Source organism: Trachymyrmex cornetzi, unplaced genomic scaffold (genome assembly GCF_001594075.2).
Source record: "Trachymyrmex cornetzi isolate Tcor2-1 unplaced genomic scaffold, Tcor1.1 scaffold97, whole genome shotgun sequence".
Lineage (NCBI taxonomy): Eukaryota > Metazoa > Arthropoda > Insecta > Hymenoptera > Formicidae > Trachymyrmex > Trachymyrmex cornetzi.
In genome coordinates this window covers 178,055-202,642 of record NW_017300322.1, presented here as the reverse complement: position 1 = coordinate 202,642, position 24,588 = coordinate 178,055, and the positions used below count along the sequence as shown (strand labels likewise).

General features: G+C 32.5%; 1 protein-coding gene across 7 annotated transcripts in view; it reads right to left on the bottom strand.

The window, feature by feature from the left end:
* LOC108769945 (protein abrupt) overlaps positions 1 to 24,588 on the bottom strand; it is a 133,103-nt gene that overhangs the window by 98,199 nt on the left and 10,316 nt on the right. For 6 of the 7 annotated variants that reach the window (XR_001940569.1, XM_018521172.1, XM_018521176.1 and 3 more), the window contains exon 1: positions 20,050 to 20,634. The gene's annotated coding sequence lies outside the window, so the exon portion shown is untranslated. Of the gene's footprint in view, positions 1 to 20,049; positions 20,635 to 24,588 lie in introns of those variants that run through there. The other variant, XM_018521173.1, reaches the window with a different exon arrangement.

Below are 24,588 nucleotides of genomic sequence, written 5' to 3'. Positions count from 1 at the left end.
AAGATGTAACTAAGTTAAGTTATAATTACAGATGGAAAGAAAGTAACGAAGTTAAGTTACAGTTACTGAAAAAAAGTAACTCTAACTGTAACTTCGTTATAAGTAACGAGTTACTTCCCATCCCTGCTTTTATTCATACAAATGCATTAAAGAAAAAAAATCTAACAATTTCCACAAAAACAATCCGCATACCAATATCAATGAATCACTTCGATGAATTATGCGATTATTTTGCAATTTAATGTTTAATTTTCCAAAAGTTAACGATCGACATTATAAACTATTGTCAACGGTAGCTTTCAATGATTTGGTGTCATAAATAAACAAAGCCAAACCTTCGTTTTCCAATCGTCCGTACTTTACGAGTCTCACGTCCGCAGGTACGAATTGCGTGCTGAATTTCATGCGACGCAATAATCACCTGTTTTATTAATGTATCGGGTATAATTACGTTGGTGAGACGAGTCGCCCGGGCTAATAATTGAATGGCGATCGCTCAGATAACGTAATAATAAGTCAACTATCATCACACCAACGTCATCATCGCTAACAACAATAACAATACTGTCATTATCATCGCGAACGGTGCCAGTGGCCAGATGACTTTCACCTTCCAGCGTGTACATGCATCGTTGCACTGGAACGAATGCGGCCACACGTCTGTGTGTAACGATCCGAGTACGTAAGTGTGTGGTAATTTCGGGAGATAATAACGTCCCGGTTAATTGGAGCCTTTCGTATACGGATGCGCGTTGATTGAATATCGACGAAGAGATCGTAGTAATTATCCTGAGAAATTCATCGTGCAGGATTGACTCCGGGAATACATTGGAATATTAAAAGAAAGATTTCTCACGTAATGAAAGACATCATAGCGAAAGAAACTTGAGAAGTTATGTTGTGATGTGGATTCGGAAGAGAATTATTGGAAAATATTAGATTCTTTAATTTACAAAACTTAGAAGAATTAAATCTCTAATAAGTATAAATAACCATATTATGTAATAATATATTTAGTTTAAAAAATAAATAGTGATTAACGTATATGATGGAGAATAAATAAATTTGCCAATTTTCATCACACTGCGTAAATTACTTACTCAATGTTAATTTATGCGTTATGCTTAAGTCCGGTTCCATAATGTAAAATTAACTTTAATCTTATTTTAAGAATTAAAAAAAGATAACTAGCATGTTAAGTACCGAGATTAAAATTGATTTTACATTGGTGAAACCGAGCTTTAGACATCTATTTAATATATTTTGGAATTCGCACCGGCTATCATTTGGTTTAACAATGTAATCCCATTTTGTAGAAAAATATCACCTCTCAAATTTTAAATTAATCCTGTCTTCTATAATTTTCGGGATAAATATTTTATCATTTGACTACTGTATATAATATCAAATAATGCTCACACTGAGAAAAATGGTCTGGTTGGATTAAATAGTAATTCCGGTGGAAAACGGTCGAATCAGAATTTTCCGGTTAAATCTACTAGAATTCTAGTTGAGATAACCAGAATTCTGACTGATATTCTGGTAAAAATAAGAATTTTAGTAGATTCGAAGAAATATTGTATGAATCAGAAATTCTGGTTATCTCAACTAGAATTCTAACAAATTAAATCACAAAATTTTGATTCGTCCATTTTTAATCAGAAATTTTTTTCAGTGCAACGGTGGAAATATCAAATAATATAAGCAATTGATTCGAAATACGTATTAAGATAACCGACGTATAAATTAATACGTAATAAATTTATGATCGGCTTAATGATCGAAAATATCAAATTTATTCATCTAAAAAAAAAAAGTTAAATTAATTGACACACGTTATCTCGTGAAACTGGAAAATAAAGAATAAAATAAAGGTTTACGACAACACATATATTAAAATAATAATTTCATCAGTCCGGAGATTTTTATCATGTAACGCGCTGTGCACCGTAATTTTCGTTCAGGAAGAGAGTCCAAGTTCACACACTGTACGATAAGCCAGATCGTTAAGACGCCTGTATGCGTAAGGGCGCATATATAGGCGCGGTATTAATTTATTTTATGCGCGCTCGCGTGCACCGGTTCATGCACATGCGGCGGCGCACGTTTCCTGATCGCACACAGTATAAACGCCAGGTTGACGACCCTTTAATAACTTCGTGCGTTCTCGCACCACGCGGATCGGATGTGGATCTCGTATCGGCCAATTAGGAGACGTTTAGTAATGAGAATGACGATGAGATCCCGGTGGATCAGCCGATGACTGATACTCGACGAAGGTGAGTCACGTGGCCGGAAATAGCATTGTAGAGGAATTTGTTACGCGATATGTGATATTGCTTCCGGAAAAAGAAATGAGCTGCGCGATATGCTATTAAGAATTATCAGTGAAAGAGCGAAAGATTCCAACGTGAGACTCTTACAATGAAAATTATATAATATATCCACGTCTTATTATATTACGCATATTTACCGTGCAAATTAAAATTTTTTTATGTAATTATTAACGTTTTGTCTAAAAAATTGTCATTAGTAATCGCGCGCGCGACTGCATAAGTTATCTTCATGGACTCCTTACGCATTACTATTCGTTAGGTACAGATATAACGAAACGACGCATAAACTGCACCACGAGCGCAAGCGAGGTAAATGCAGGGACATTGTAAATATTCCACGTAGACGATGAACCTTGACGTGACGAACATTATCAAATACTGCATCACACTTGAAATGTTAACTTTAGCTGCCGCTAGACACGTTTGTCTGTGATATCGGTCTAAAGGCAGTTAATAATCAGGAAATTACATTTAAAAATATCTGTTTTACTACTTGCGCATTAAATTCTTATCGCGATTATGCATATGCAATGCAAGAACACGTGGCAAAAACAAGAACTAGCCGTGTGTAGATCCACGTGCAAAACTAGGCAGGTGAAAACGATGTTAAATGGCGAGGGAAAAAAAACTGGTTAATAATTAAAAAAAACTATACATATTCGCAGAAAATGTCATTTATCTTGAAGGAATTATCGTTACGACATTTTAGTCCGGTCTTCAACTTGGGTTTATGTATTTCGCTTGAAATTGTAACCACCGACGTGACGAAACGGAGGAACATTATGACGTAGCGCATTGGTTGGTACTCACGAATGTAAATAACACGAGAGAATGCTTTTATCGCGCCGGCTCGTTTTGTGCAATGTGGGACGCGTTATCAGCCAGTCTGCTGCAGAATGCTGCATTTTTATCTCAAAACGGAGAGATTTGCGAAAGCGTGGAGTCTGACGAGGGTGAAGCGGGGGACAGAGGCGTGACAGATCTGAATTAAGATCGATTACGCGGGGCGCGCGTTACTGCGACCGCATCGAGACGAGCAATTTATCAACGGATGCGTGTTTACACGAGACCGTCGCGACGCGTGCATTTCGCATTTACCACGTGTCATCGTATTTAGCTCGTATTTACTACGTTGTAAGCCGGCGGTAGCTGCGCGCTTTAATTCACCGCCACTACGCGCCGTCATCGGTAATCCGTGTTCGACATCCGTTATTCTCGTTGTGCGTTTTATTTGGCGAGAAAAGTTCTCGCACTCGCGATCTACGATCACATAAATTATAAACAATTTGTAAAACATATCTCACAAAAATAGTTCGTTTGCATTTTAATGTCTACTTGTTTCATATTGCAATTATTCGTACAATAGAAAACGTTCTGTTAAATAAAATAGAGATAGGAGTATATAAATCTCATAAGAAAGATAATAATATATTTCTTGAATATATTATCTTGACGAAATACTTCTATACAAGAAAGTTGTAATTATACAAAAAATTTCAATATTTAATAAAAAGAAATTGATAAGATCGATGATTTAATCATCGTAGCGGTAATGCGAATGTGTTGTTTTCAAAGTATTTTTTGTTTATTTGTCAAGTTGAATTTATTGCGCTTACTGACAGTCTCAAGGTGAAGTGATCGGCTAATTTCGTCGGTTAAGTAATATAAGATCGATGAACAATTTTATCGGAACGAGATGACTTGGTAAAATTTCATCAAATACATAAATATATTGTATATGTAAAATGAGTCATATGATATAAAATATGTTTACAATTATCAATTTCTATATTGAATGTCTATAACAAATTGATTATATAGAATATATGGTCGAGATTTTGAATTCTTTTTCTTTGAAAAATAAACGCGAAATTAAAACAATACTTCCTATTTTAATTTTGAAAAATGTCAAATTTATAAGTGCGTTTCTCTCACTTGCAAACCAATCGCAAGCGGCAATCGCAAGAAAGTCGCGCTCGATCTCAGGAATTCCAATCGAATGTCCATTTATGCACGCACATGCACTTACGCGCAATTACTCGCGAACATAAGCGGGCTGCTGATATGTATACCCGGAATAGATCAAGACGAGTGGAGATTGGGTACATATCACGGCAGGTATGCTGCGAATTCGAGGTGTGGCACCGGTCGCCTATCTTCTCCCGTCTCTCATGAGGGAAATCTACTCCTCCTCGTTGGCTTTCGTCGGCTGCCCACTCGAGGAGAGTATTATTGTGAGGCAATTAGAATCGCATGTAGATTCATTGATGGCGCACGCCACTGTCTTCATTCCTGACATTCTCATCGCTCTCTCCTCGAACCGACATGATCGAGTAACTTTGAACGAAATTTCCAGTGAATAGAAAATTAAATTCTCGCATACGAGATGTAGATACCTACTGGTGTATTATGATAAATTCTTCTCTCTTGGAAGACAAATAAAAGAAAGAATTTTAGAAGGTAAAAATTTTTTATTAAATTGCAAATTGTGAATTTTATTAAATTGACTAAATATGTCTCATTATGTAATTAATTTAAAGATAAAAATAGTTGAGATTCACTTTGTTGCAAAATTGACTAATACTTATTTACTTATAACTTATTTATTTATTACTACTTATTTACTTATTACTATTTACTTATTACTATTACTATTACTATTACTTATTACTATTATTATTATTATTATTATTTACTGACTTATTTACATATTTACTTATTTATTTATTTACTTAAAATTAAGTTATTTATTTTGTAATATAAAATGTGCGATATATGTAGTTAAATATATTATTCAGAACTGGATTACGTTATTGTTTGAAAAAAAAAAACGAGCGTGACAAGTTACCTATACGACGAGAAAACGAGCGGAAGCTAATGCGAAGTAGTAATTGCATAATAAAGGAAATCGGAATTACCTCATTTCGAGGACGGCGTGTGTATCGTGATATGCACATCGTCATTTGCATTCACTTAAGCACCGATGCTTTTTGCACGTGGCCTTTGCGCGCACTATCAGCAAAGAGTACAAAGTCATTTATTACGCATGGAGTAGTACTGGATATTAATTGGCGTGATTCGACGTGTCGACAGTTTTTTCTCATTATAAAAATGTTCCAGCATTACATAAACTGCGCTGTTATATCGTGTACGACCCTAGATGGTGCAGATGTGAAATAAAGAACATGGCACAATAGCCGAAAAGCATGTGGCAAGCAAGAGAGGAAGACACGAGGGGATGTTATAAGACTTCAGGAACATGCTCTCACGTTCATGAAGCAAATGTACATTTCTCGCATAACATAATAGCGATGAATCATCTTCATACCATTCGTATACCATTTAATATAAGATGTAAGATTAGCATTTCTTGAAATAAATTTTATCAATTTTGTTTACAAAATGATTATAAACTGAGAAATAATTAAATAATTTTTTTAAATTACTTAAATTATTTAATTATTTTTTAAATTAGTTTTTTACAATAAAATAAAATCCATTTATGTAGTAAAATACTTTAAACAGTTGCGCGCATATTACTTTTTATTTAGACAGTTCTTATATAAAAAGTTATTCAATATACATTTGTCTTCATTATCAACAGCAATAATAATATCATTATTATTACTAATAAATTATATAATACGATATCACAATAAATGTATCTGTGATTTCATGCAATCGGGTAAAAAGAACCACGCGGTTTGCAATAACGTGGAATTTATCGGTTTCGGTGGACCGAAAGTGAAAACGTATTTTCATATAGTGGGTGCGCAGAGAGTAAATTTTACAGAGACGCACATGTCCACGTCCGGGAAATTCTATAACGAAGCTCGTATTACGAACGCCCTTTTATGTACTGCATTCGTCGATAGGTATGAGTATGCATGTATGTACATCCGAGAGGATAGTGTACGAAAGATACAAACGAAAAATGTGAAACGTCGAGAGAGGAAAAGCAGGACGTACTCGTATTACAAGGGAGACCTACAGGACTCTTCACGAATAATCATCAGCGTAGTGTGACACCAGGAACAATTCTTACTAACTAAAGTAAGATTAAAAAATACAATTATTGTGTAAATGAATCAGGACTAATAACTTTTTAAATCTAATTATATATGCATGTAGTCAATATAACTTTTATCATAAGTCATTCCAACTTTATTATGCTATATATAATTCTTCTTAAGAACTTTATCTTGATAATTACTATTCAGATATTAATTTTGTAATAATCTTGGTATTAGAGATACATGTTTTTTCTTTAAAAGAAGTTTAATGAAGATGTATATTATAATCTAATAATGATCTGCGCCTATCTAAAAATAATTAACTTAAAGTATAACAAGAAAAAAACTATTTTTATATAATAAATAGATAAAAAAGGATACGCACATAAAAAAACAAGACAATGCAATTGTTGCAACGATGCTTAATTCAGAAAAAAACGTTTTATAGCAAAAATATGTAAATTAAATTGTTCGTATGTACATAAAGTAAATGGTGAAGTCATACAATTTGACAAAGCAAAATAATGACATAAAAATAAAGATAGATTTGAATATTTCAATAAAAAATATAATAAACAACATGATATTAATTTATGTGTTGTTTACATGTTTGCATGTACTTAAGTACATAAATTACATTTGGTAAACATGAGTTTTCTAAAAATTTGCTTATGCATACGCACAAAGTACGCCATGAATAAAAAATTTGCTGAAAATATTGGATGAATTTAATTCGATCATATGCTTACAAATATAATTGCAAAACATGTTGTATTGTCGGTTATTTTTGAAATGTAAAATATGCTGTACTGTCGGTTACTTTTGAAATGCAAATATGCTATACTGTCGGTTACTTTTGAAATGCATTGTAATGGTTTTGGAGCGTGGTAACGAAGGCATACACTACCTTAGGGTAAGCATTTCGTTTGTGCCGAAAATAAACATCCTGGCACTTCTTTTCACGACCCCTCTGACAAGGAAATTTATCTTGCTTTCTTGGGGTAAATTCTCAGAACGTTAGAATTTGCAAAGGTTGTACTGCGAAATACGTAGATAATATCTCTCTCTCTCACAGAGAGTAGAATTTGCAAAAAGTTACTCATTTATTTAGTAGCAATTTTCTGCTTTGTATTTTGTAAAGTTGATGGTATTCTAAGTCAGATGTATATTTTTATGTATGTATCGTTATTGAAATATGTCCATTCTCTCATGGAATAATTCAAAAATTTAACATTAATGATTATTGTAGCAGGTTCTTATCAGTAAATAGAAAAAAGGGTTGGATGTAGATTAATATAAATTGCATGGTTGAATTATTCAAATAATTTGATATAGAAACGTTTGTACTTCAAGATAAATGGCTTATAATTTTATTGTATTAATGCATTGAATTCAATACGTTAAGTTCCAATGGAACCATTTTAAAGTATGAAATTTATGATAAAACTGTTTAAATAATTTGCTATTCCAAAAAATTAAGTTATTTCACGGAAGATTACTAAAGATTACTAAAGATTAATAAATAAGCAATTATGTTGTTCTCATAATTCAGAATTTTAAAATTATTTCAAAAAAAAGGAAGAAGTCAAAAGGCCTATCAAAAATTAATTTAAACTATTTGAACTTCGATTAAAAATTCGAATAGTTTGGTTAATTTAAATAATCTATCTAAACAAACGATACAAATACAAAAGAAAGACTCATAGGTCGTATTATAAATATTAACCAAATGAAGAAATCCAACTTCATCGTGCAGCAATATCACGGAATATCTGCTAAGTCAGCGAACGCATCCGGCACTGAGAATAGCGGCATTGTGTTCGCCATTACGTCTTCTCGGCTTAAAAGCATATAAAAGTATGCTCACGCGTATACCTGGGAAGCAAATCTTTGGAACCATTAATAATATTGCCGGCGCAATTATCGGGCCAGCTGCCGCGTTTCCTTAGGGTTCCTTTTAGTCCGAAGCAGGTACCCAAGTTAGAACCTATTGCTCAACGAGTGCATGTGTGTACTATATGTATACCAAGTACTGCGTACGCTATGCCTTTGGAACTCAGTCCGAAAGATATATCTCCTTGTCTCATTGCGGTTGCCCGCCCTAATGTTCGAGAAAGTCGTGCTAGTTAGAATATGAGAGGCGGACTAGCAAAACTAACGCGTTTAGATATCCACGAATAAGAATCTGGAGAGAGAGAGAGAGATATTCAGATATTAATTTTTAAAAGAAATATAATAGCAAGCATGGTGCGTTTCCCATACGGTGACGTTATCTAATAAGAGATCGAATGTTTAAAATATAATTTTAGTCTGCAAAAATGTTATTATAATCATATATTAATTATTAATTTAATTATGAATTATATCAAAGGATTTTTAATTAAAAGTTTTTCTACAAATATGAATAAAAGAGTATTACTTAAGTGTTAATTTTAGTATAATCGGAAATTAAAAGAAATAAATCGTGTTTTTATGTACATATATGTATATGAAAAATATACATATATTTATATTATTAAGACTTAAGAACCGACCGTATATATGAATCAAATACAATAGAGAACGCCACCACGGTCAATGTAATAAAATATTATTCGGAACATCTAACTTTGATCGTATTGGCGTTCTTTATCGTATTCGATTGCTATATTTAGATTTTTTTTATGATTCTTATATGTAAAGATACATATTCAATGATTAATGAATAATTTTATTACTTTTATGCAGGAGGAGACAATTTCCATTTTTAAAAGAACTTGTTTTAGTAACAAAAGAAATTAATATGTAATGCGTTCAAAGTTTAAAAAGATTGAAGTAAAATTTATACGAAGTTAAAAGATTGAAATAAAAAATTTACGAAGTTAATTAAATTGAAAAATGTTTTTAATTTAGCTTAAGTTAGAATGTTTAGTAGTTAAAATTGATACTTTCATTCCGCTGTCTTAAATTTAGTATAAAGTAGGCTAACCCATGAAAGATATTTGAACCCTTACCTAGATCTTTCAGGTAAGAATCCATTTTCAAGCTTAGAAAAACAGTGGGTTGGTACGGAGAAGGCACATCCCTTATAAAATGGGTATCCAATGAGAAAAAAGAGTAAGTCTGAAACGACCTGCCCCACATGAAGAAAGATACCCAATATGAAATAAGAAGAGATCCACGAAAATGCACAAAGTAACAAGCATTAAGTGAATTATCAGGAAGAAAGTACCAGATAGTCAATCTAGTTGATTATACAACAAATTAATATTCAAATAGCAATTGAGAGTGATAACTGCGCGGTAATACATGTCCTATTACTTATCAACAAAATTTCTTGGTCCCTTACATTAAATTAAAATAAAATTGGAGTTTATTTAGTTTATTATAAATTTAGTTAATATATATTATAAACCAAAAGAAATAGTTTCTGTGGTAATTATATTTCTTTTTTTAAAGTTGCGATAATAATATATCAGTAATTAGAGTAATAATGTTAATAATGATACATCGATGATATCAAGTAGTGTAATCTTAGACTTTCCATATTTCATATTGATATATTATTCGTAGTGAATACCGTATAAAAAGAATATGATAATTGACACAAAATTCTAATTATGAAATCCTAAATTCCCAACATTTATTAGTCTGCCCGTAGCAATCCCAATATGGGTCTATCGATTTATCTCGCGACTATAAACAATATTGGCATTTGCTAATTCAATGATTGAAATTAAATCATTCAAATAATGCCTGCCGCTGCAAATCACGCAACGCTATCACGTCCCTTCCACCACTTACGCCAGATTATAGTTCGATATCCGGCAGTCCCTCAACAACGGCTCGGCATATATCATTGGCAAAGTTTGCCCACCGACAATTGCCCTCCTATTGCACCTACTATCTGCCCCTTACCCCTCATTCCCACCATCGGACCGTGACGAATGTATGTACATCATCTCGCGGCCGCAATCTCGTGCCCGTCGATTCATTAATTAATCGCTGGACACACATACAGAGACCGCGTGTTCGCGCACGGTGGCAATTACCGGCGCATTGTCGCGCATAAATCATTAGCAAACGCGTCGCTTCCATAATTCGGTTAATTTGCAGTGTTTTTGTGGCCCCCCCCCCCCCCCCCACACACAACACACAAACACACACAACGCAAACACACACAACACAACACACACACAACACACACACAACACACACACAACACACACACAAACATGACATACACAAACATAACATACACAAACATAACACACACACACACAAACATAACACACACACACACATCTCTCTTTCGCTTTCTCTCTCTTCCTCTTATCTTAATTATCGTGTTTAGACCGGTCATAATTTGCGTTGCAATGACGCGATTGATTGGCATCATGCATCATTTGGGTGAGATGGTTTGTTGCATTAACTGGACGAATTAAATTGGGTGCTTAAATAATTTATGCAGTAAATGATTGCAAATAAGTTAAATTAATAAATTGATGCAATTTTATCAATATCTTTGTTTCCAGCCACCATAACATTTCGTGAGAAATTTTATATAATAAGTTAGAGCGCGCGCGATGAGATACATTGCCGGTGCTTATCTAAATTGATGTATCGTAACTCCTCACTTTTATCATTCGACGTGCGAAATAATCATATTTAATTAGCTAACTGAAAGATTATCGCTGGGATAATTAATAATTATATAAAATGTATAATCAGAGCAATATAATATTTATGTTAATTTGATTTCGAATTTGTAATTTTTAAAAAATGATTTTCGATTCCATGCTGATAATAAATAAATACATATAATATATCGCGATTATCTTTTGCCATTGTTAAATAAATTTCGAACAAGGAAGTTGCTAAATTACATTTGCGGCTTAATTGAATCGCGAAAATGATAAAATCGATATCTTATCAGAGGTGATATAAGCTCGTAGGGTTTAGAATAACTAAATTCGCCGCTTCCGTCATGTGACATTCGAAAGAGAGAATTACCATTTGAAGCAATTGAATTAAACCAGTTAACTAATACTATTTATACTTGACGGAAATTAAATTTAAATAATTGGAAAATCTGTCATTAAAATATCAAGCGACATTTCAACAAAAATTAAGTTTGTCTCATTATCAATTTGACATTTTGGTAAATGTAAAAATGCAGTAATTAAAGCGAACGTGCGCGTTGAATTTTTGTAAATCGAGGAAGGAGAGCGATGCAGCCATGATAAAAGGCCCAAATAAATACTCTTATATTTACGGATTTATGGTTTAGTCTTTATTTTTTAGCCGTACTTTCGATAACGACGGGATTATATTCCGTACGTGCGTCGGTAATCTGATGATAAGGCAACGCGAGGCGCAACGAATACACGCGCTTCAAATCATCGGCTGCTCTCGTTTCTTATTGACGTACTCCGGCAAATGTAGCGATTGGATTACAAATTGGCTGAATTAACCCTCGTCAATGTAGGCGTCTTTGGAACTCACTTTTAAATTTACATGAGTGTCACGACGCAAGCACAAAATTGCACGCAACAATGTCCAATGGTATGTGAATTTGATATTGATAAAAACGCTTCTTGTATTATATAACTTTTGTTATTATCGAGTTAGACACATTTACAGTTTACATTTTTTATATGAAAAATGCTCTGCTGAAAAATTAGATAAAAAAAGACATTTTCGAGAGTAAACGTTGCAAATATGTATCGTACAGTGTTAAGTGTTTATTATATTACATAAAAAATTATAAAAAATTGCTATAAAGCCATTATTGTGTAGATAATTAATATTCTTTATAATTAAATTACAATAATCTATTTTCGTTAACTAGATGAATATTAAAATATGTAAAATATATCTATCTCGAGATTGCTAAGCAAAAAAATTAATAATTAGAAAGGTCAAAAAAACATGAGTAACTTTTATTATTAGATCTTTAAAAATAAACTAGTTTATTACATCAAGAATTAACCCAGTTTTTTAAATCTATAAATAAATCAAAAACATTTCGACGTACCAAGTCTTCTTCATTCCATGTACGAAAAATAAGAGATAAATATTCTTCTAAATATTTCACGGTAAATAAGCAAATAAATAGTATTCATTTTTCAAACAAAGACGCCATAATGTTTTTTTATCTTTCCAAAATTGCTGCTGTATTTTGCCGGTGCTTCCGTTATATCCAGTATACACGCTCGTGCGAGCGTAATCTCAAAGAACGATTATTCTGGCTCCTATATACATAACGAACGTTTGGTCGTGACTATCAGCTTATCACGACGCGTGTGAGTCAGTCATTAATAAAAGGGTGGCCATGCACACCGTGAAAAGCTTAGAGCCGAGGGTTCGTATCGATCAAATAACCATCGGCCGCCATGTGCGAAAACGCGGAACGAGGGGTCTCTCTCCTTAACTTAGCATCGCTACGTAGTGATTTTCGCTGATTCTTTGGAGCATAAAAATAATGATGAAATACATTTACGGTAAACCGTACGTAAATAAAATTATAAAGCAACACTTTACTTTACTTAAATAAGAATCGCATAAGAAAATATAAACATCATAATATTGCCACGTGATAATCACGCGTGAATATCCAGTGAATGTATTTTCAGATATGCTGTTAAAAAGTATTAAAAAAACTGACAGTGCACAAATGGAAACCAAAGTCAACTTTGTTGTTCGAACCTTCCGTTAATAATGGTTATAAAAGAATTCCGTATTCTCTCTAAAACGCGCGCGTCCATCGTTGTAAACGTTGTAACTTTCACACTACGGGATATCCTCTTTAAGCGTCCATAACATAAACGTACCTGGTGATCAGCAAACTCGCGCTGCGCTAATAAAAAAGAGAAATACGACAGATGTATTACCAAGTAGGATGATAGAATAAATAAATGGTGATGCACGTGATAATAGATACGATGCTTGATCGCGTTCGGAATAAAGGTTTCTTTTTTACGAACAAGCCTTGGACATAAACGCGAGACTACAGGCGCTATGAGACTCGGGTCGATCCGTTTGACCCCCTCCCCCCCTTCCCCTTCCCTCTCCGATATGCGCGCATACATTATCGGATAATGCACGTGCGTGCATTAATTACGCGTCGGATGGGCCGCGAGTTCTCTCTAACACTCTCTCTTTCTTTCTTGCTTTTCTTCCTCCTCCCCTTCACGTCCAGGAAGCCGCGTATCGAATTTATCAAAAACACGACGGGAAGCCTGTGGGATGATAGAGACGAGGAGAAAGTAAATGCGACCAACGCGAAGCTCTCGTGTGTCTGTGATGCCGAATGATACTGCGTTTCTCGTTATTACGTTTAGAAATCCTGCTTACTCCCACGGATTTCATTCCGGATAGATTAATCGACAAGCGTTGTAACAGAGAATGAAAGAGAAAGAGGACAAGAGAGAGAGAGAGAGAGAGAGAGAAGAGAGATAAAGATAGATAGATAGATAGATAGAGGAGAGGGACCGCGCGCGCATTTATCCGAAGGTGTCGTATTTATAAATCCGCGTAACTCACGCGACCAGTTTCGTGTATTATCAGAGCGTAGTTTCTCGCATTGTAGTTCAGCAATTCGGTATATAAATACGAATTATGACTGCAAATGTTACATTGAAAAAAATTTCTGGTTGAAAATGGACGAATCAGAAATTTCTGGTTAAATTTCTTAGAATTCTAGTTGAGATAACCAGAATTTTGGTTGATATTTCTGGTAAAATCTACTAGAATTCTTATTTTTACCAGAATAATTATATTAATCAGAATTGTAGTTATCTTAACTATAATTCTAATAGACGTAACCAGAAAATTCTGATTCGTCCATTTTCCACCAGAATTACTGTTTAATCCAACCAGACCATTTTTCTCAGTGTACTATTGCTAGAAGAACGTAAGGCTTTAACCTTTGCAATTGACCTAACTGCACGTGTAAAGAATAGCGTAACTGTTACGCACATGATTGAAAATAGCAACAATGTGTCATTACAATTCGCATCGAATTATCAGAATTGAATAATATATCAGGTCGAATTGAAATTATTGAATATCGTATATATGAAATTCTTTTCGGTAATATCGAGTAACAATGATGGATTATTATATCTCACGCATGATGCACGAATAAGAATAACATAGCGTCAAGTAGCGAATAATTTGATGTGTAACAAGTTTACTATAGAATGTAAGTTATAAAAGGAGAACAACCCAGTTCTAGAAAACCTTGTTTTGTTTGCGCACGCAATTTGCGTATGGAGCGACTATAGTCTACTATTATTATCGTGAGTAATAATAGCGATACAGCTGAACTGCAGCTGTTCGTCGATGTACGGAAACGCGTATTCTGAAATGTAAATGTCGCAATGCAATTCTCGTAAATTGAATGTGGAAATCATATTTATCAAGCCTACCGTAAAAGGCTGCTTATGTATCAATTAAAATGCCACGTGTGTCTAGGGATTACGCGTAAAATAGTCGTCCATAAATTCTCGAAATTTTCGAATACCAAATCGATCATCCGTACAGTAAACTCATGATTGATAACAACTGTCACTTTGATGCGAAATTCTAGTAAATTTTGACTGACACGTCGACACAGAAAGGCAAGTAATTAATTACAGAATGACAGCAGATAAATGAGATTGGAAAGTGAAGATTTTAAATAAAATTCGCATATTATACTTTATCCCTTTTATTAATTCTTCTGTGATTGTTTTGGAAAACCTGCGTTTATATCAAATTAATATATATTTTTAATTCCTTCTTTTTGGGTTTGATTTTTCCATTTAGTAAAAAAATACCCATGTGTTATTAATAATAATTATTTTTGCTTATTAAATTAAATGATGTTCATATAATTATCACGTTTATTTTTATAAAGATGTGACATAATGCGGTTGTTATATTAATCTTTAATAACAATTTATCATTGCTAATTATTATTGCTTGTTAGAATTTATTAGTTTTTTAAAACTTTCTAAAAAATTTGACTATATCTTTTGTAAAAATCACAAAATGTTTTTGAAATGTATGACTACATGACGCATCATGAGATAATATGAGTCTCCGTTAGACTCCGGTTTAGGTTTCTACGCGAGTGTTCTATGTGTGCTCACATATACGTGTGACTATCTTTGTGTTCGTGCTGCACAGGCCGATTTATTGATCACACGCGTCGCACGCAATAGGACGAATGTGCGTGCTCACTATATCGCAACCGTGTACAGCGTCTGAAAAGTTTTATTCTATGATTTTATACGCTGTAGCTGTCACGTATGAATGCGAGAGCAAAGAAAGCTGCGTCAGTAATTGCAGTAAATAAAAGCAGCCAATATTATCACAAAACGAAGAAGCAATTAACAAATACGAACGTTAATTACTAAAGAGTTTTATTGGAGCTTCACAAACTTGAGAAATAAAAACCAATGCCAATTATTTCCGTGTAGAAAATATTTGACACAAATTATTATTCAATATTTGTATGTACCAATAACAATAAAAATCCTAAAGTAAATATGGCTAATATACATATATATATATATTTATGACGTGGTGATATATTTCACCGACTTTAGTTAGCAGACATTTTTACACTACAAAAATATTTTAATGATTTGAATTATTAAAGTATAATATTATCTACAAATAAATATACAAAATGTAAATATATTTGTAATATTTATAATAAACAACAAATATGTAATATGTAAATATCTCCGTCAGAGTCTGTTTATTTTAAGATTTTATATTTTTTCTTTATGAACATTTCAATTCGGAATAATAAAAAATGTATTACAAATATTTATTATGAAAAATATAAATAAAATATATAATTTATACATAAAGGTGAAACTTTATAATAATGAAAAATACATTCATATGCACATTTCATTGCAATATAGAAGTACTACTGAAGTAATTTCTTTAACCACGTGTTTCTAAACTGGATTTGAAAAAAAAAAAAAAAGAAATGACTTGTTAATAAATTACTAAAAATTTCATAATTTAGAATAGCACATTTTTGTATAAAATATATTAAAAAGTGTAAAATATATAAAAAAAATGTTATTGCTTCAAATTTGATTCTTTTAATATTTTTTAACATATCTGCGCATGATTTATATTTCTCAAAGGCTAGGTAATGAATGACAGTAAGAAACGGTTAGGTGTTTTGAAAGGTCGAATAAGCTACATTCCATAAATAACATTCTAGTTACTGACATGTTTCCGTTAGATGGAAATAAAAACTGTGCAAAGTAATACAGCGTTACGGCTGTCGTTATCGAATCTCTAACTTCTTCTCTTGTGTGATTCAGGATAATAACATTATTTATATTAATAACGTTATTTATATTAATTTTATAAAGTAGAATATAATCTTTTTGTACAATTTATTCTAATATGTATGAATATTAACACCAAACACAACATAGCGTGCGGCGAATTATATGCACATTAATCGTGAAATGTTAATTTCCAGACAAATTAACATTTCACGACTAATGTTTGTATCACTCTTAATTTTAATACTGCGCAATAAATTCGATGCTGGTATATGCTGGTAAAGAGCAAATTAGGTAAGAAGCATTTCAGCTTAGCAAGTAACTTTTTTATAGTATCAGAGTGCAAATTTATTATATGTAATAAATTATATGAAACGTTTATCTTGAAAATATATACCGGATATTGCAAGCAGTATTAAGAAACTTCGGTCGAGTTAGTAAAAGATAGTAATGTATCTCCACAAAAAGCAAGAAAATTCAAGTTCGATTCCTGACAGTTCATGTTCTTATTTTGCGATTTCAATTTTCTTTTATTACCTTTTATTAATGTAGTTTATATTCATCTTTGCGGTAAAGAGGAAAAACATTTTTAGCTTCTTTAACTTACTTAGCTAATAATAAACTCAAGATTGAGATATCTGGAGAACAATTAATTTAAAGAACATTTTGACGTCAAGATAACATTGTTAATGTATTATATTATTTTTGATCATTTTATTAAGCAGTTGTAATATTCAACGTCAGTGCAGACAAAATCATTAAATATTTTTGACATCTGATCAAATCATTTTGAAATAATCCAAAAACGATTTTTATATTTATTTGTATTAATATTTTGTAATAAGAAAATTATCTAAAAATAATCTTAGTTAATGAAATGTTAAATTTTGTGTGATGTAACCGTCCTAATAGCACACTTTATCCGGAATACATGCTGGGGATGTATTTAAGGTATGTTCTTAAGATGTTCAAAGAACATATGGATGTCCTTTAAGGACGTTCCCTGGAGATGGTGTTGAGATGTCAGTATTCGTACAAGTAGGTATCCAGACATTACACGTGTCCAGAAGCGTAACGTAGGCTATCTTAAAGACATTTTTATAAAAGGAGTCTAAAGGATATCTGAAAATATTTTTAAGACTTTTTATGTCTTGATTTTGGACTTTGTGTTGTCTGAGTATTTAATTATAAATATGAAAATAGACAGATACTGTCAATGACGAAAACAACCGCGGATGAAAGTCATGAAATCAGGAAATCACTGCAGGAAATTGCAACATTGCGTTTAACAAACAGGATGATTATTCGATATATAAAAATCGATCGAACGAATAGCAGAAGTTGTATAAAATTATGATGACAAGTAGAAAAGAAGTTTGCAAGACGTGTAGCTATATTATTATTGTTAAATATGATTTATCACCACTGGTTATCAATACATAGATATACATTATCAAGATTATAATAATAACGTTCATGTTTGTTTCTCTAAAAACACGAAATTGCAAATGAGTCATTTTTCATTAATCGCTATCAATTATTCGATTAATTAATGATGTTTCTTCAATATCTTCTGATTGGATCAGAAAATTTTTTTTAACTCTTAGTAGATTGTTCGATGTGTAGTGCTTTTAGTATAATTAAATAATGTAAATTTTGTAATAATCTTCTTCGTCATGATTATTGGAAATATGACGATCATGTATATTGGAATAATATAGCCGAAATCTTACGAAATTGGAAAATCCGTCTAGACATCATTGCATTTAGCAACAACATTGCGTAAGATATGAATTTCGTAACAAAAGCCACTGGCAATTACTTTCCAGCATTAAATAATGTTGTAAATTTTAATGATCAATTATTCCAATATTAAGAAACATGATAAGCAAAGTGCTATGTTTTATGAGTTTATCCTTGTATTGGTAAATTCATCACAGTACATGTAATGGAACAGGAAACAAAAGTATGTTGTCAAAAAATTCTCGCAAATTTTATTCTGTACAAAAATTTGATTTAAATTAAATAGAAATCGTAAATTAAATAGAAATGTTTAAATTCCAATAATAATACTAGTGATAATACTAGTAAGTTCGAGCACTTCTAAATGTTTTAAATTCCAATAATAATACTAGTAAGTTCGAGCACTTCCAATTACAAAGTTGCAGAAAGTAACAAATTTATTAAATTCCATACACAAATGCGTAACATAATTGATCCGATAATCTGAGATTTGTTTAACACATGTCATGTAATACATATTTCGACAAAAACAATCGTTAATTTGCGATATCTGGCAAAAATAAACTTACGGAAACCCTTGACCGCGATTTGACAGATTGCCAAAAGGATAAATATTTACTTAAACATGGCCGAGCGTGAATCATCCAAACCGACATCGCAAATCTCGATAAAATCATTACGCTCTATCCACGTGATATGTCGCTCATCCAAGAGAATTTTGCTAAATGTACGAGATGTATCGCGGTATACTCTCGTAAAGAATCGTATCATTTTGCACGAGTATCGTTCACGACCGCAAAACACGTAAGTTCAACTATAAAAGCGCGCACGTCGAACAACGAGTAGGACGGCGCAATTAATGGCGTGGGCCGTGGTCGATCGTGCAATTAACTTTAACGAACGGGCGGCCTTGCGATTAAACTTAATTAGTATCGCAGTAATAACTCGTTAATAATCAGAACCGTGTACAGAATCATGGCTTTGTGTGTGCATCAACGTGCACGTGCACGAGCGCGCATCGTCGTTCTCCGAGCACGCAAGTGTCTACGAAAGACGTATATAATATACATATATGTGTGAGTCGTATTGTTCATGCGTGTTTGTTATGCGTTTAGAAGTGTGTATGTGTAGGTGGATCTCATATTTACGCGCGGCGACGACGCGACGTGACAAGAAGAACGACGCTACACAATTTCGACGTTGGAGAAACGGAGTACCGACTAGAAAGACAGCAATGGTTTCCGTAGAACATAAACTAACAGTAACATTACTTCAATATTATAATTTCGCACTCAACAATATAAATGTAATACAACACATGTTGTACGTAACAGTTACAGTGTTGAGTAGAAAATTATAACATTTATTTAATGTTACTGACGTTACTGTTAGTTTGTGTTCCGTGGATTACAGCAAGAATCGTCAATCTCGCAAGAAACGCCAGCCTCGCAAGAAACAAAGAAATCAAGAAACGCCAACTAATAAGCGCACATTTAACACCAATTAGAAAAAATTAGATATTAGAAAAGAAATAAAAGCGGTATCTATATATGTATGTATATATATATATATATATATATACATACTTGTAATATATATAATTTTAATACTGCACATTTCCCTTCGATCTGCCGCATAATACCGAGTTTGCAAAATTATCATAGTAACCTTTACCTTCGTTCTGGTATCTTTGGTATCTCTGCAGTATTTTTCTCTCTGGTTATCTAGTCGCACTAGGAGTTGGAAATAATAATGAAAGGAGAGTCCCTTCGTCCTGGTACGAGCGACATGTGAAAGTTGATTGGAGCGAAAGACGGGAATTTTTAGCGAATTATGTGTAACGAAGAATCAGTCGACGGACAATCAACTGACAGGTATAATCGACTTCGGTGGGTAGCTGTTAATGAGGCACTGTGTTTCTTTTCATTTTCTTCTTGGTTGCGCGCCTCGCTCAGCACCACTATTTCCGAGGCTTCTTTCTCTCTTGCTCGACGACACTCGACTCGTCCTCTCAGAAGCGCGATATACGAACCGCGAAGCCGCGCACGATGCTACGCGTGTGAAGATCAATGAATCCCTGTGAAACGCGCGTACGTCGTTCTCTCGCGTAATTGCACGTACTGCGAGAATTTACGAAACGGTCCAACCGGAGACGAGAGAGTAACATAAGTAAAAACATGTACACTACCGTCCTTTTTTTCATCCGATGACGAATGTCACGAGTCAAGGCGGATTGTAAAGCACGAACCTGATTGCGGGGCGGCCCGGCGAATTATGGCTCTCTTTACGCTTTCGGCGGCTGCTCCGTTCCCTCTACTGCTCATGCCCACCTCCTCATCACCCCTCTGTACACCTCTGTGCTCTCATATGATCCCCACTCGTAGAAGTCCCCCCACCGAACCTACCATCCGTAGCTGATATCTCCCCCACCACAAGAATGAGGGAGAGAGAGAGAGAGAGAGAGAGATTCAGAACGTTGGCACCTTGCGGCGTAACTTGGGGATGTTGATCACTGAAGCAACGCGCGAGCGTACTTTACGTCTTCCGGTTGCGAGATTTTAGCGTAAGAATAATTTTTGGTGCATCGCGGAAGTTGCTACTCCAATCTGGTAGGAAGTTTCTATATTGTCATGGGAATTCTTTTCATCTACCTCGTCATTTGATAAATCTCTGGTGTCAAGATCAATCATTTTTAAAGCAAAAAATTATGATGGAGCTTTAAACTTGAGAAATGAAGATGTCAATTAATTCCATGTGGATAATATTTTGACGTTAATATTTGTCACAAATATTTATTCATTATTTAGAATTGCGCAGTTTTAATTCTTTATTAGAATTAGAAAAATCAATGTTTGTTGATAATACATAACAAAGCTAGTATACAATTTTTACTATGTGGAACAATAATTAGGGAAAATAGAATCTTAATGTAAAGATACATTGCCTAATTAATTAAAATCATTTTATTCAATTATAAAGAAAAAATAGTACATGGATAGAGAAAATAGAACTACAATTTCGTTAAATAAAAATTAAATAATGCAAATATTATATTATAACTATAATATTACTCCAATATTTCTCTCCGTATACAATTAACTAATTGATCCCAGTTACCAGATTTAACGTTGTTACTTCTATAAATTTTTAATATCAGCACGAATCCGTCTTTATTCTCGGAATGACTAAAGCGTGGATCAGGAAGATATGGATATTATAGTTCTTACTTAGATATTTCTGTGCTAGATTCGAGACGACGAAAATAAGTAACTCATAAAGACACCTTTAATGTCAAAGTTTCGGAATAGTAAGTAATCGATATCGGCAACGAGAATATTTTCTCAAAATTAGCAATCATGTTCTTAAGACATATTCTTTAGGTAAACACATCATTTGCCGTGATTTTTTCACGGCACTTTCTTTCATTTTGAAAATAATGGAATTTTTACAAACTTTTTGTACCAAAAGTCAAAACGAAATTAGTAATTTAAATAATACATGTACAAACATTGAACATAACGCTAATTGATTATTTCTATATATTTTTTCTATATATATATATACATATATTTATGAAATATTAACCCTTACCGTACTAACATGGTAACTAGTGACCGAGCGATTCCTGTTCGTGCAAGTTTCTTGGAGTCTTTCGGTAATTATAAATTATACTACATTTTATTATTTTCCAAAATAAAGAGTCAATATTTATTGTAGAAAGTTGAAAGTATGTTAGTGAATTTAAAAAAAATTTTTTAATTATTTTGAAGAGGCGAAAAAACGAAGGGATTTGAAGTGACCCTTGATGGTATGGATGAAGCACCAAATTGTAGATGGTACCGTAAGGGTTAAATAAAACAATTTTAAGCATGTATTATTTATCTTTCATAAGCGCCGATATATAATGGCAGTTCTTCGAGTGATAGTTTTTGAAATATAAATAGCTATTTTAGCTGCCATTCTAATTTACGTAAATCTGAGAAAATATTACTTCGTATGTATATCATCATAATATGAATTAAAAGAAAAACCGAAAAAGGAAAATTATAATATAAAACTTCGACAAATTAAGATTATTAAAAATACAAATGCATTTAGAAAGTAAAACATTGTAGAAAATTGTAGAAAATTTTTGTGCATATTTTCTTTTCGAACATATCTGTATAAAATTTTAAAGGAAGCAAAAGTAATGTGATGAACCTTTTTATTCTTTAGATTTTTTCCATATTTCTATTCTCGTTACTTTTCGAAACCTTTTCCAAGTCTTTGTTAAGGTCACACGAGTCAAATCTCCAAAAAGAACTTTTTACAGTCTTTACAATTGTAGTAAGTATAAAAGGAGGCGTGGCAATGTCTCACACCATGCTTAGCGTCGAGACATGTCTCCAGATACCAATACCCGTAATATTTTCAAATTTAACTTCTTGGGAGGAAAACAAAATTTATATAAACTAGAATTTTTTAAAATGGTTTTAGGAAAAACGGTCATTCAAAATTAAAAAAAAAATTAAAATGAAATTTATTAATATTAAAAAGAAAAGTACGTAAAAGAAAAAAATAATCAATTTTTATAATCATTGATTAAAAAAAAATTAATAAAAGTATTGAAACCCCGATATTAAATATTAACTAAGAAATTTTTCGTGTGAATAAGAAATTAAATTAACCATTGAAAGTGTGTAAAAGGAAAAATGATAATTGCATAATGTGACACTTAAAATTTACGCTTAAAACTTATATTGATTTAAACTAAATTTTTTAATTAAGCCAGTAAATTCTTACCATTTAATATATAATAAATGATTTAATAAACATTTTTTAACATGTCAATTGTTTAACAAATTTTATGTCTTGCTTCTCATTTCAGGAATGACATATTTACACCGAAAATATATTTAGGTATATCATACATTTATAATTTATATAAGATATGTATAGATTGTATATATATATATATGTATACAATCTATACATATCTTATATAAATTATAAATGTATATATATAGAAATATAAAAGTTGTTGCCTCCTATTAGACTACTGAAAAGTTGAACACTGATCACCAGTAGTCTCTTAACAGTCAATACTGTTAGTCAGCATTTATTATGTTAGTGCTAATTGACTTATTATCAGGTCAACAGATTCTATAGGGAAAGTAAAAATTATATGTATATATATATATATATATATATAAATTGTTAATACAAAAATATATATATATTATATGTATGTATATTTTAACAGCGCAGTGCGCTACATATTTATCTTTTTTATATTTTTAACTGAATCTAATTCATATCCGATATTTTTCACCCACGATTTTTCATTTATAAACTCTAAAAGCATACTTTTTATAAATCATATAAAATATTTTTGATATGTGAAAAATATCTGCAGATTACAATCAAACATGGTAGTAATTTTTCTGTGTCTCTCAAACATTTTTCTACTGATGTAAATATATATACGTTCTAGATGCAGTCGTCAGTATATGACGCCAACAGTATACTATCTCTCTCTCTCTCTTTCTCTCTCTCTCTCTTTTGCTAAGCCACAGTTCTGTCTACCACCCTTAACGAATCATGCGATCGATATCCCGCTCTGAAGACACACCCGGAACACAATTCGCGACTGCAAGCTTACCAAGAGGTGGTGACTAACCGGAGACGTTCTCAGATATCGGCTTTATCACTGAAGGTAATGGTAAGAGATTGCAGAGAAAGTTGCGCGCCGATGTACGGAAAAGTGTCGCACTTATTTCATTTTCAACTCCTTTTCATTTTATTTCCTTCTCCCTCCGATAGATGTCGGTGTTGCATTTTTGCACAATTGCAGGATTGCAAAATTAAAATTGCTTTAACAGATATTGCGATTCTTTTTCAAGCAAAATAGGTTTCCTTTCATTTCACACATCAATTAGCATTGGATAGAATTTTTCTTGTGAGAATAATCATTCAATTACTAAAGAAATGAAAATAATTAAAATGTTCAAATATTTTTCTTATATTATCATTTCCTTATCTTCTTTAAATGACTTTTTACAATTTATATAAATTTGTCTTTCTTTTTCTATTTCTATAGATTGCAACATGAATAGTTAACTGTATTCGTAATAAAATTTCACGATTCTTCTATTATTATGTTATAATGATAACGCGATGCTCGTGACAAGTATTGTATTTTAATTGCTTTAGTGATACTTATCTGTGTGTGTG